General features: G+C 43.0%; 1 protein-coding gene across 1 annotated transcript in view; it reads right to left on the reverse strand.

The window, feature by feature from the left end:
- LOC124622039 (cytochrome P450 6k1-like) overlaps positions 1-13,873 on the reverse strand; it is a 103,976-nt gene extending 90,103 nt beyond the window's left edge. The window contains exon 1 of the mRNA XM_047147598.1: positions 13,850-13,873. The gene's annotated coding sequence lies outside the window, so the exon portion shown is untranslated. The remainder of the gene's footprint in view (positions 1-13,849) is intronic.
- Between the last annotated feature and the right edge of the window lie 442 nt (positions 13,874-14,315).

The following is a 14,315-nucleotide window of genomic DNA, read 5'->3' on the forward strand; positions in this document are numbered from 1 at the left end:
CCACTCACCCACCGTGCTGCTAAGTAGCTATCCAGGATGTAGAAAGCACGTTTAAAAGCAGTAAGCACATCTAAAGAACGCTACATTCACAACTCACTATATGATAGGTATGAAACCACTTCGGAGAGGCTAGTCGAAGTGGCCGAGCGGTTCTAGGCGCTACAGTCTGGAACCGCGGGACCGCAACGGTCGCAGGTTCGAATCCTGCCTCGGGCATGGATGTGTGTGATGTCCTCAGGTTAGCTAGGTTTAAGTAGTTCTAAGTTCTAGGGGACTGATGACCTCAGCAGTTAAGTCCCATAGTGCTTAGAGCCATTTTTGAACTTCGAAGATGATAGCCTATTTGTAAGCAAAGCAGGGAAAAGAGAGAGTTTTATTTCGCCTAGGCTACTATTAATGTTGAATACGAAATGGGTTGATCAAATGGGCTCTGTCGTAGGTAAATGAAGCGATAAAATTTGGCTCACAGGTACAACACTAGGTAAAGTGGTCAGTCTAAAAAATGGTTCAAGTGGCTGTGAGCACTATGGGACTTAACATCTGAGGTCATCAGTCCCCTAGAACTTAGAACTACTAAAAGCTAACTAACCTGAGGACATCAAACACATCCATGCCCGGCAGGATTCGAACCTACGACCGTAGCGGTCGCGCGGTTCTAGACCGAAGCGCCTAGAACCGCTCGGCCACACTGGTCAGTCTACGTAGGCCAAGTGCATGGGACCCATACCAAATGGGACTATCAGTAGATATTATCGTATACAAAGAAGAATGACAAGAATGATCATAGGTTTGTTAGAGCAATGGGGGAAGGTACGAAATAGACACCAACTATCTCACGGATCTCTGCTTACCAAATTTGCAAAGCCAATGTGAAGTGAGAAATCTACCCCTATGTATCTACACGTCAGTTCCACAGGGATAGCGAAAGAAGAGTAAACTAATTACAACAAGCCCAGAGGCAGTTACGCAAACATTCTCCATTCGCTCTATACGCGAATGGGACGGGAAGAAGCTGTAATAAGAGATGTAATGGGAATTACTCCCTGTCTTGCACTGTACAGTGGGTTTTAGGATTCAAACGATAATAACTTTGAAAAGGAGGACTACGCAGAGAATGCCGAAATACTAAACATCTTTTTAGAAAACTGTTTCCGAGAGGGACGTCGCACTATAGTTCCTCCTTTAAATCACCACATTAACGACGAAATGGCTGATATAGAATTAAATGACTATGGGATAGAAAAGCAACTAAAACAGTTCAACAGAGGGAAGGCCGTTGGACCTGACGGGATAGCAACATGGTTATGTGACAGAACTTGCTCCTCTTCTAGCAGCAATATACCACGGGGTTTTTGAGTGAGGAGATGTTCCAGATGATCGAAAAAAAAAAAAAAAAACACAGGTCCTCCCTGTCGTTAAGAAAGGAAGTCGAACACACGCACAAAACTATAGGCCTATATACCTCTGACGTCTGTCTGTTGTAGAATTTTGGAACATGCTCGAGTATTACGACACTTCTGGAGACCGATTATCTCCTCTATAGGGATCAACGTGGGTTCCGAAATCAACGATCGTGTGAGACCCAGCTCACTCTGTTCGTCCACAGGACCCAGAAGGCAGCAGATGCAGGTGCCCAGCTAGATCTTTTATTTCTTAACTTCCGTAAGATATTCGATACAGTTTCGGACCACCGCCTGATGAACAAAATACGAGTGTAAGGAAAATCAGACCAAATGTGTGATTAGATTGAAGAGTTTCTGACAAACAGAACACAGCATATCATTCTCATTGTAGAGAAGTCATGACGCTAGAAAACTGTAGCAAAATGTAGGGAGACCTGCAGAGGATATCGACGCTTGGTGCAGGGAGTGGCAGTTGACCCTCATTGTAAGCAAAAGTAACGTATTGCGTGTACATAAACAGAAAGACCCATTGTTATATGATTAGACGATTGCAAATCTATCACTGAAAGCAGTTACTTCCATAAATGTCTACGAGTCTGCATACGTAGCGATTTAAAGTGCAACGACCACATAAGACTAATCACAGGAAAGGTCAACGTCAGACTGACATTCATTGGAAGAAACCTCAGGAAATGAAGTCCATCAACAGAGGAGGTAGCTTACAAAAGTTTAGTTCGATCAGTACTTGAATATTCCTCGTCAGTGTGGGATCCGTACAAGACAGAATTGATAGAGGAAACAGAGAGGATCAAAAGAAGAGCAACACGTCTCGTTACGGGTTAATTTAGTACACACGAAATCGTCACAGGGATAATTAAGCAACTCCAGTAGCAGAGAGGCGTTATGCATCACAGGGTGGTTTATTGTTACAGCACCGAGGGAATACGTTCCTAGAAGAGTCAACAAATACAATGCCTCCTCTTACGTATATCTCGCGAAAAGAATGTGAAGACAATATTACAGAGGTTCGAGCACACACGTAGACTTAGCGGCAATCGTCCTTATCGTGAACTGTTCGCTACTGGAATAGGAAAGGGGCAGGGGTGAGAGCGGTATCCGAACTACCCTCCGCCACACGCTGCAAGGTGGTTTGCTGAGTGTATTATGTACATAGCTGTTTATAACGTACCGTATAAATATAGGAGAAGTCGAGACTGTCAATTTGTTATAAGACGCTTGCGTTCTATCAAGCCGCTAAACAACACCCAACTGGTTTACAGAAGCCACCTAAGCTACAACACGTGCGTTCCAGGTGAGTTTTTTTTAATGTCTTTCCGCCCTGTTATGCCAACGGCTTTTGTTAACATTACTAAGTCAACCTTTCCTGTGACCGTAATGAAAGGAAAAGACTTTTCAACACATTATGCAAAAACTGATTACACTTTCAGTTCGATATGGACTTATAAGTCTAGTCGTCTCGTAGTAAGAAGGCAGAGAAACAAAAAAAAAATTGTTAATTTTGTGCTGATAGTGAGGTAAAACGTCAATTTTACATTTCATATTAAATCGGTCGATGCTGCGGGAATTAGATTAGAAAATGAGACACTTAAAGTAGTAAAGGAGTTTTGCTATTTGGGAGCAAAATAACACACGATGGTCGAAGTAGAGAGGATATAAAATATAGACTGACAATGGCAAGGAAATCGTTTCTCAAGAAGAGGAATTTGATAACATCGAGTATAGATTTAAGTGTCAGGAAGTCGTTTCTGAAAGTATTTGTATGGAGTGTAGCCATGTATGGAAGTGAAACGTGGACGATAAATAGTTTGGACAAGAAGAGAATAGAAGCTTTCGAAATGTGGTGCTACAGAAGAATGCTGAAGATTAGATGGGTAGATCACATAACTAATGAGGAGGTATTGGATAGAATTGGGGAGAAGAGAAATTTGTGGCACAACTTGACTAGAAGAAGGGATCGGTTGGTAGGACATATTCTGAAGCATCAAGGGAGCACCAATTTAGTATTGGAGGGCAGCGTGGAGGGTAAAAATCGTAGAGGGAGACCAAGAGATGAATACACTAAACAGATTCAGAAGGATGTAGGTTGCAGTAGGTACTGGGAGATGAAGAAGCTTGCACAGGTTAGAGTAGCATGGAGAGCTGCATCAAACCAGTCTCTGGACTGAAGTCCACAACAACAACATTTGGACGAGTAAGCCGGTGACACAAGGCTGTGAGAGGATATTAAAAATTTCGTGCGGCGCACATGCGCTGCCACTTATGAGGTTTCGTAGGCCGTATTGAGGTTGTTTTCTCGGCTTGATAGACCACAAGTGTTTGGTGTCAAATTGTTCGCCCCGACTTCTTCTACGTCACTGTGGTATGCTGTAGACAGTTATCATTCACACCCTGTAGATGTAGAGGTAGCTGCAGAATACTTTTCAAAAGTCTGTTATTAAGAAAAAAATATAATATCGCCTACGGATCGAACTTGGAACCACAGGTTTACACCCGAGAATCTGCGCCCACTATGCCAGAAATAAGGAAGAAATAAGTTGGTAAACGACGAGAACGTGAAGTTTTTCACTATAACTGTGACTTGCAGTTACGCATCAAATGTCAGATTCCATGTCAATCAGTCATTCTGCTGAACGTACTTTAGAGACCCTAAAACTTCTTCACCATCACATCGTCGGATACACCCTGTGGTTTTCCGAAACATAGATCAGATCACTTGTCACTCTTGAACACTCTTAGAAGCTACCTATCTCTGGCTACATAACATAACAGAACGTTTCGCTCTGCAACAAACTGTCATCGTCAGCGGCACTCACCTCCTGCTGAGATTCCGGGCAACCGCGCTTACGCCAGTGGCGTCGCAGACGCCGGCCGCTGGCGGACACGCGTCTTTATACGAAACTTCAGGGTCGTGCTAGAGCTGTTGACTCTGGCACAAGGACGTCTAGACACGTGAGGTTACGCGGCGCTTCCGGCACGGCCAGAGCAGGGCAGTTGTTTCACCGGCTAGATAGGCCATCCCAACAAGACATATAGCAGGTGGGCCCTGGCACAGCTTCTGATGACGTAACATCGACCTCGCGCATGGTCACGTCTAGTTTCTGTATCGTCTCTGGAGTAAATTACGACTTATCGTCTGGAGTGCTCTCCCAATACGCGCAAAAGGTTTCTAGCCTTTCATATAGAGAAAAAGATGGATTAATGCCCGTCGACGACGAGCTAACTAGAGACAGAGGATCTACACTGAAGCGACAAAAAGTCATCGGATAGCGATACGCACATATACACATGGAGGTAGTATCGCGTACACAAGGTATGAAAAGCCAGTGCATTGACGGAGCTGTCATCATGTGGACAGGTTTTCTACGTGATTATGGTCACATGAAGGGAATTAATAGACTTTGAAAGCGGCGTGGTAGTTGGAGCTAGATGCATGGGACATTCTATTTAGGGATTTCAGTATCTCGAGATCCACAGTCTCAAGAGTGTGCCGTAAATAACAAATTTCAGGCGTTACCTCTCACCACGGACAACACAGTGGCTGACAGACTTCACTTAACGACTGAGCACAGCGGCGTTTGCTTGGAGTCGTCAGTGTAAACAGACAAGCATACTGCCTGAAATAACCGCAAAAACAATGTTGGACTTAAGAGAAACGTATCCGTTAGGAATCAACATGGATTCCGGATACAGTTATAGTCTGAGACCCAACTCGCTTTATTTGTTCGTGAGACCCAGAAAATATTAGATACAGGCTCCCAGGTAGATGCTATTTTCCTTGACTTCCGGAAGAATCAACATGGATTCCGGAAACAGCGATAGTGTGAGACCCAACTCGATTTATTTGTTCATGAGACCCAGAAAATATTAGATACAGGCTCCCAGGTAGATGCTATTTTCCTTGACTTCCGGAAGGCGTTCGATACAGTTCCGCACTGTAAGAGCCTACGGAATATCAGACCAGCTGTGTGGCTGGATTGAAGAGTTCTTAGCAAACAGAACACAGCGTGTTGTTCTCAATGGAGAGACGTCCACAGACGTTAAAGTAACCTCTGGCGTGCCACAGGGGAGTGTTATGGGACCATTGCTTTTCACAATATATATAAATGACCTAGTAGATAGTGTCGGAAGTTCCATGCGGCTTTTCGCGGATGATGCTGTAGTATACAGAGAAGTTGCAGCATTAGAACATTGTAGCGAAATGCAGGAAGATCTGCAACGGATAGGCACTTGGTGCAGGGAGTGGTGACTGACCCTTAACATAGACAAATGTAATGTATTGCGAATACACAGAAAGAAGGATCCTTTATTGTGTGATTATATAATAGCGGAACAAACACTGGTAGCAGTTACTTCTGTAAAATATCTGGGAGTATGCGTGCGGTACGATTTGAAGTGGAATGATCATATAAAATTAATTGTTGGTAAGGCGGGTACCAGGTTGAGATTCATTGGGAGAGTCCTTAGAAAATGTAGTCCATCAACAAAGGAGGTGCCTTACAAAACACTTGTTCAACCTATGCTTGAGTATTGCTCATCAGTGTGGGAACCCTACCAGGTCGGGTTGACAGAGGAGATAGAGAAGATCCAAAGAAGAGCGGCGCGTTTCGTCACAGGGTTATTTGGTAAGCGTGATAGCGTTACGGAGATGTTTGGCAAAATCCTGTGGCAGACTCTGCAAGAGAGGCGCTCTGCATCGCGGTGTAGCTTGCTGTCCAGGTTTCGAGTGGTTACGTTTCTGGATGAAGTATCGAATATATTGCTTCCCCCTACTTATACCTCCCGAGGAGATCACGAATGTAAAATTAGACAGATTCGAGCACACACGGAGGCTTTCCAGCAGTCGTTCTTCCCGCGAACCATAAGCGACTGGAACAGGAATGGGAGGTAATGACAATGGCATGTAAAGTCCCCTTCCCCACACACCGTTGGGTGGCTTGCGGAGTATAAATGTAGATGTAGAATGGTGAAATCCGGCATTAACGGGCTATGGCACAGACTACCGACGCGAGTGCCTTTGTAAACAGCGCGACACCGCCGGCAGCGCCTCTCCTGGACTCGAGACCACTTTAAAACCGTGACCTCATCAGATGAGTCCCGATCTTTGTTGGTAAGAGCTGATAACAGAGTTCGGCACGGAGTGTGGCACAGACGCCACAAAACGTTGGACTCAAGTTGTCAACAGCGCATTGTGCAAGCTGGTGGTGGCTCCTTAGTGGTGTAGGCTGCGTCTGCGTGGAATGGACTGGGTCCTCTACTCCAAGTGAATCGTTCATTGACTGGAAATGGTTATATTCGACTTCTTACAGACCAGTTGAAGCCGTTCTTGGACTTCATATTCCCAAACAACGATGGAATACTTATGGATGACAATGCGCCGTGTCGTCGGACCGCAACTGTTCGCAGTTGGTTTGAAGAACATTCCGGACAATTCGAGCGATAATTTGGTCACACAGATCGCCACACATGAATCCCATCGAACATTTATGGGACGTAATTGAGAGGACAGTCCGTGCACAAAATCCTGCCAGGCAAAACATTCACAATTGCGGACAGCTGTAGAGACATCATGGCTCAATATTTCTGCACGGGTCTTCCAACGACTTGTTGAGTCCATGCCACGTTCAGTTACTGCACTACGCCGGGAAAAAGGTGGTCCAATACGATATTAGGAGGCATCCCGTGACGTTTGTCACTTCATTGTAGTATGCTGCTTCCAGGATCCTGAGGAGCGAGTCTGAACCCGTATCGAATCCGCCATGTGGATCAACGACCAGCTAACCTGGATGTGGTTTTTAGAGTGTTTCCCACATTCAGCTGAGTGCATACTAGGCTGGTACCGACATCCCCTATCAAATACACGCAACAAAACCATTTAGAATACGTTCTCACGGTTGAACAACAAAATTTTCTCTAGATGACGAAAAAATGGTTCAAATGGCTCTGAGCACTATGGGACTTAACATCTGAGGTCATCAGCCCCATAGAACTTAGAACTACTTAACCCTAACTAACCTAAGGGCATCACACACATCCATGCCCGAGGCAGGATCGAACCTGCGACAGTAGCAGTAGCGCGGTTGTGGACTGAAGCGCCTAGAACCGCTCAGCCTCCGCGGCCGGCTTCTAGATGAAGACAGACAGTGCACACAATGTCCGTCCCGGAGGGAGTGATGGTTCAGGAAGGTCTACCTACCACTGTCACTAACACTGAGAAAATATATAACAAAGAAGAATAAGATTAAAGGCGTTTATCCTCAGTCTCTGAGTTATGCGAAACTCTTTGTTTAATTTCCAAATGAGTTTACTTTCGCTTAATTAGACTCAGATTATTCATATAGCACCAATATTATGCTAACATAAATCTTTACACTGAACATAAAAATTGTTGGACGCAAACAATGGCTTCATATTAGAAAGAGATTTTCACTCTGCAGCGGAGTGTGCGCTGATATGGAACTTCCTGGTAAATTAAAACTGTGTGCTGGACCGAGACACGAACTCGGGACCTTTGCCTTTCGCGGGCAAGTGCTCTACCAACTGAGATACCCAAGCATGACTCACGCCCCATCCTGGCGGAAGTAAAGCTTTGAGGAGGCGCCGTGAGTCGTGCTTGGGTAGCTGAGTTGGTAGAGCACTTGCCCGGGAAAGGCAAAGGTCCTGAGTTCGACTCTCGGTCCGGCACACAGTTTTAATCTGCCAGAAATTTTCGGCTTCATATTACATTGCTTAGAACTTTCGGTAATTATTTCTGATTTTGAGAATAACATTCCCAGCAAATTTTACAGACCTTGTAGCCACAACGGAATTATAACTTCCTCCTTTTATATCCCTTTTTTCTTTAATATCTCGTACCTAATAATTCGAATTATCCCAAAATTTTTGGCCTTTATCTTGTCCCTACACTTTTTTTAATCTCTCATTTTGGCCATTTGATGTAAAATAATGTCACCACTATTCGTTTTGTAGATTTTGGAATGTATCTGAGTTCCTTACTGTTCTTGAAACGGAAACTGAAAAGCACTAAAACAAAAGGGATAATTGCTCTCACTCAGAAATGATGGCATGAGTTCAGCTGAAACTAAAGAGCAAAACTGATTCGAAATTGCATTTGTATTAAAATTGTGTGAGTAAGACTTTATAAATTTTTAATTAGACTCAACATTTTGAAAATACACTTAATAGTTTCAAAATATATTAGCAAAATTTGTAAATTGTGAAAGAATGAAATATTCAAGAGTAACGCCTTTTGGGCACACGCCACCTGTAATTTCTTTTAAAACTCCGTGTGTGGCACAAGTGTGTGATTTGTACTCGTATATAGTGCAAATTTAGTGACACTGCAGAGATTGCAGAAGAGTAGTTTTGTATAAAGATTAAGGAATATGACTTGGACAATAAATAGGCACCTTTAAATGAAAATAACATAATTTCTAATGAAACTGATAAGCAGATTTTCCGAGAAATGTCGCGACAAATCTCGAAGGTTATAGAGGATGTCTTGAGGAACAAATCAAGGGTTTGAAAGGTTTGAAATGAAACTGATAAGCAGATTTTCCGAGAAATCTCGCGACAAATCTCGAGGGTATAGAGGATGTCTTGAGGAACAAATCAAGGGTAGAAAAGCACTGTGCAAAATTATGCAATGAGGCCACCCCTTCGTCAGAAAACATGACTTTGTACACTGCCGGAAAGTGGGCAGAACGTCTCGCAAAGTGGTTTGTTATTCAGTTATCGTGACTGATGGCCACGATCGCCAGTCGAGAGGATGGAGCTAACTGCTTTCCTCCATAAATACGATGCTCTGTTGCCTCGGTGAATGACGCTTTCGGACAAAGGTTTCGAGCTCCCCATTTATTTTTCTCCTGGAACCCTCTAAATTGTCCATAGTTTTCTGATACACAGCAAAATAAAAAAAAATAAAAAATGAACGCCGGGTGGAAACCGTGTCCGAAACCGTCATCCAGTGAGTCAACAGAGCACTGTAATAATGGGAGACAAGGCCTTTCTATGTAGCGGCTAGCTCCTTCTTTTCCACTGGCAATCGTCGCAATCAGTCGCGATCACCGAATAACAAACAACATTGCGAGATTTTCTGCCTTCAGTCTATCTGCGCACAAAGTCACGTTTGCTGCCGAAGGGGTGTTGTAGCGGCAGGCGCCGGCACCAATAGCTTCGATGGTCTGTAGCATCGTTGGATGACGTTTCCGGGCACGGGTTCCTATCCTCGATTTGTTCCTCAAGACACCCTCTATAACTCATCGACGTTTGTCGCAAAAAAAAAAAGAAATACCTATGTATTCGAAATTTCAGAGTGTTATGGGAAAGATATTTCAACCTGTATATTGAGCAAGCAGTAAAGGAAACAAAAGAAAAATTCGGGGTAGGTATTAAAATTCATGGAGAAGAAATAAAAACATTGAGGTTCGCCGATGACATTGTAATTCTGTCAGAGAGAGCAAAGGACTTGGAAGAGCAGTTGAACGGACAGTCTCTTGAAAGGAGGATCTAAGATGAACATCAACAAAAGCAAAATTAAGATAATGGAATGTTGTCGAATTAAGCCGGCCAGAGTGGCCGTGCGGTTCTAGGCGCTACAGTCTGGAACCGCGCGACCACTACGGTCGCAGGTTCGAATCCTGCCTCGGGCATGGATGTGTGTGATGTCCTTAGGTTAGTTAGGTTTAAGTGGTTCTAAGTTCTAGGGGACTGATGACCTCAGAAGTTAAGTCCCATAATGCTCAGAGGCACTTGAGCCATTTTTTTGAAGAGTGGGAGCAGAAGTTGGACAGAGAGAAGGGTAGGAGGAGACAGACAAGACTTTGGAGTTGAGGCGGTGTCAGAGAGAGGGGAAGGAGGGACCGAGGGAGAGGGTGGGGGAGATGGACAAAGAGGAGGTGAGATGAAATAATACAAGACTAGAATAAATAGATACCCAGGCAACAGCAGGTATTCAGCCAGTTATCCAATAAAAATAATTTACTCCTACCTTAGCCTACATTTTCTTAATTTTACTAGCTTTTTACCAATGGCTTCACCTTCATACCCATATGCTCTTTTAGTTCACTCTATATATATATATATATCACATATTTAACGTATTTCGCTTATATTTGTACACATATTACATCTGTAACTGATTGTCGCTGTAACTGTCTGATTCTCCGTTGATTTACACCGTTCGATTCTAGAGAGAGAACTTTTAATATATCTCTGGTAGTCGGCCGTAATGCATGATCTTAACCGCTAAACCTCCTGAAAACTCCCGACCTGGTTGACGCACTGAACAACAGAAGTAAGATATCGATTTCGCTTTATACTTTTAAGTTATTCAAAATCAGCAAATTGCAGGAATAAATACCAACAGGTCGTTTTCGAATATTTTCACATGTCACCTCGTCTCATCCCGATCATGACCCTTAGGGGTATTAGGGGTATCTTAAAGGTATAGTATTTAATATATATAATATATATAATATAGAATGAGTCATATATAGGATTCGGATGAAATTATTTCAGCGTTCCTGACTCACGTAATCCCCCTTTCAGCCCACCCTCAGTCATAGAGAATATAGGAAATAGGGAAGTGTAATCGTCACATAACATTTTTCAGACGACAAGTTATACATGTGCAAGTTTCGCAGAAACTGATTGAGGCGTTACACACATATACTGGTATGCTACTGTCTTTGCATCCTTCCCACACTCCTGGAGGTGAAACCTTATCAGGGCTGTCACCAATGAACCTAGCGACCAAAAAACTATCTACGTCTACATCATTACTCTGGAACTCATAATTAATTGCCTGGCAGAGGGTTCATCGAACCTCCTTCAAGCTATTTCTCTACCTTTCCACTCTCAAACAGCGCGCGGGGAGAACGAACGCTTAAAAATCTTTCCGTGCGAACTCTGATTGCTCTTATTTTATTATGATGGCCATTTCTTCCTGTGAAGGTGGGCACCAACAAAAGATTTTCTCATTCGAAGGAGAAAGTTGGTGATTGAAATTTCGAGAGAAGATCCTGCCGCAACGCATTCGGACGAATGAGTTAATTATTGAAATTTCTTGAGAAGATTCTGCAGCAACGAAAAACGTATTGTTTTAATGATGGCCGCCCCAATTCTCATTTCGTGTCCGTGGCACTCTCTCCCTTACTTCGTGATTATACAAAACGAGCTGCCCTTCTTTGAACTTTTTCAATATCCCGGTCAGTCTTATCTGGTAAGGATCCCACGCCGCACAACAATACTGTAGCAGAGGACGAACAAGCGTAGTATAGGCCGTCTCTTTACTGGGCTTATTGGATTTTCTGAGTGTTCTGCCGATAAGCCACGATCTTTGGTTTGCTTTACTCACAATGTGATCGTTCCAGTTTAAGTTATTCGTAATTTTAATCTCTAAATATCTTTAAATATGTTTCATTTATCGTGTAGCCGAAATTCAGCGGGTTCCTTATGGTACTTATGTGGAATACTTCACACTTTTCTTTATTTAGAGTCAATTGCCGCTTTTCGCAACATACACATATCTTGTTTAAATCATTCTGCAACTGATTTTGATCACCTGATGACTTTACGAGGCGGTACAAGACTGTATCACCTGCAAACAAACAAAGAGGGCTGCTCAGATTATCTCCTAAATCGTTTATGTAGATCAGGAACAGCACAGGTCCTGTAATACTTTCTTGGAGAACGCCAGACATTACTTCTGTTTTATTCAATGAATTTCCATCAGTTGCTACGAGCTCTGACCTTTCTGACAGAAAACCACGAATCCAGAACGAAATTTCCTGAATCCGTATTGGCTATATATCAGTAAATCGTTTTCTCCGAAGTAATTCATAATGTTTGAACACAGTGTGTGTTCGAAAATCCTACTGCATATCGACGTCAGTGACATAAATCTGTAATTCCGCTGATAACTTCTATTTCCTTTCTTGAGTATTAGTGCAACGTGTGCCTCTTTCCAGTCTTCCGGTACGAATCTTTCGACGAGCGAGTGACTGTAAGTGATTGCTGCGTACGGAGCTATTGTTTAAGCTTACTCTGAGAGGAACGTAACTGGTATACAATATGGACCACAGACCTCGCTGTTGTTAAGTGATTTAAACTGCTTCGGCACAACGAGAGTATTTACGTCTAAGTTACTCATGTTGGGAGGTGTTCTTGATTTTAATTCTGGATTCGATTCCAATATCGAATAATTTTACAAGTCACTGCTTCCCACCCTCACCCCTGGGGGTGGCAGGGGTATGTAACTCCCACAGTATTTTATGCAAATGATGACATATGTATTACATACAAAATTTGGTTGAAATTACTCCAGACATTCCTGAGTTAATCTTCTACATCGTTCCCTTTTCACCCACGAAAGCATTCCCACTATTATAGGGGGTAGGTAGTTCTTACCCCCAAAGTATTTTTTTCCAGTTAGCTACTAACATGTAGAGGGAGACCAAGAGATGAATACACTAAGCAGATTCAGAAGGATGTAGGTTGCAGTAGGTACTGGGAGATGAAGAAGCTTGCACAGGATAGAGTAGCATGGAGAGCTGCATCAAACCAGTCTCAGGACTGAAGACCACAACAATAACAACACTAACATGTGTACCTAGTTTTGTTGAAATTGGTCCAGTAGTTTAGACGGAGATGTTGAACGTACACACGTACACACACACATATTAGGATATGTTAAGACGGACTGGCAATGGCAAGAACAACGTTTCTGAAGAAGAGAAATTTGTTAGCATCGAATGTATATTTAGCATTAGTAATTCTTTTCTGAAGACATTTGTTTGGAGGTAGCCTTGTACGGAAGTGAAACCTGGACAATGAAAGCTCAGACAAAAAGAGAATAAATTGTTTTGAAATGTGGTGCTACAGAATGTACTGAAGATTAGATGGGTGACTAGTGAGGAGGTACCGGATAGTACATGAGAGATAAGAAATTTGTGGCACAACTTGACGAAAAGAAGGGGTAGGTTGATAGGATGTGTTCTGAGACATTGAGGGATTACCAGTTTAGTACTGGAGGGACGTGTGGGGGACAAAGATTGTAGAGAGAAACCAAGAGATGAATACAGTAAGCAGGTTCAAAGAACTTAGGTTGCAGTCGTTTTTCGGAGATGAGGAGGCTTGCACAAGTTAGAGTAGCAGGGACAGCTGCATCAATGGAGACTCCAGACTGAAGGCCATAAAAACGACAGCTACAATGGATAGAATGTTAAGAGGATTATAACGTAACTGACAGCATAAAGGTGAAATGAAGTGGAATCTAGAGAGGACTTCAACCGAGTGCACTGATAAAACAGGTAACTTTTACCTTCTGCCAAGCATTGTTAGTAGTTTGTGAAAGTTAATGTAATAAGAAGTAATAATAATGATAATAAGTAATGCGTCTTCTTGAAAACGCAATAAGGATGGCCTACCTTTGGCGACGGCGATCGCTGCAACGGAGTACTACGTTTGCGCAGCAGGTTCCGCCTTTCTTTTATACCGTGAATCCTGACCGTCTGACAGGTATTTGCTACAAATAAGCAAGGTGAAAACAAATAAGCACTTTGCCAATTATAGCAACATGACACCACCGAAACAAGTTCCGTGTAGACCGGTTTGCCAGCAAGAGCAATGCAATTGTCCGCAAATGTAATTATAGAGTACGTTCAAGCTACGTCACGTAAGGCGTCCCGTGTCCCAACAGGGTTGTTCGCTCTGGGTTATGCTCCAGAACATTCTGCTCTCCAGGATGTTGTCAACAGGCCATCGTCCTCAGCCGCTGTGTTTTTATTTTTATTGTCTACTTGCTGATTACCAAACGTCACTCTGTTACTTATTTATTCTGATCTTCAATTAATCAGGAAAAGACTTGAACTCCAATTATATTTTCAAAAATCC

This window comes from Schistocerca americana, chromosome 7, assembly GCF_021461395.2.
Source record: "Schistocerca americana isolate TAMUIC-IGC-003095 chromosome 7, iqSchAmer2.1, whole genome shotgun sequence".
NCBI classification, from domain to species: Eukaryota; Metazoa; Arthropoda; class Insecta; order Orthoptera; family Acrididae; genus Schistocerca; species Schistocerca americana.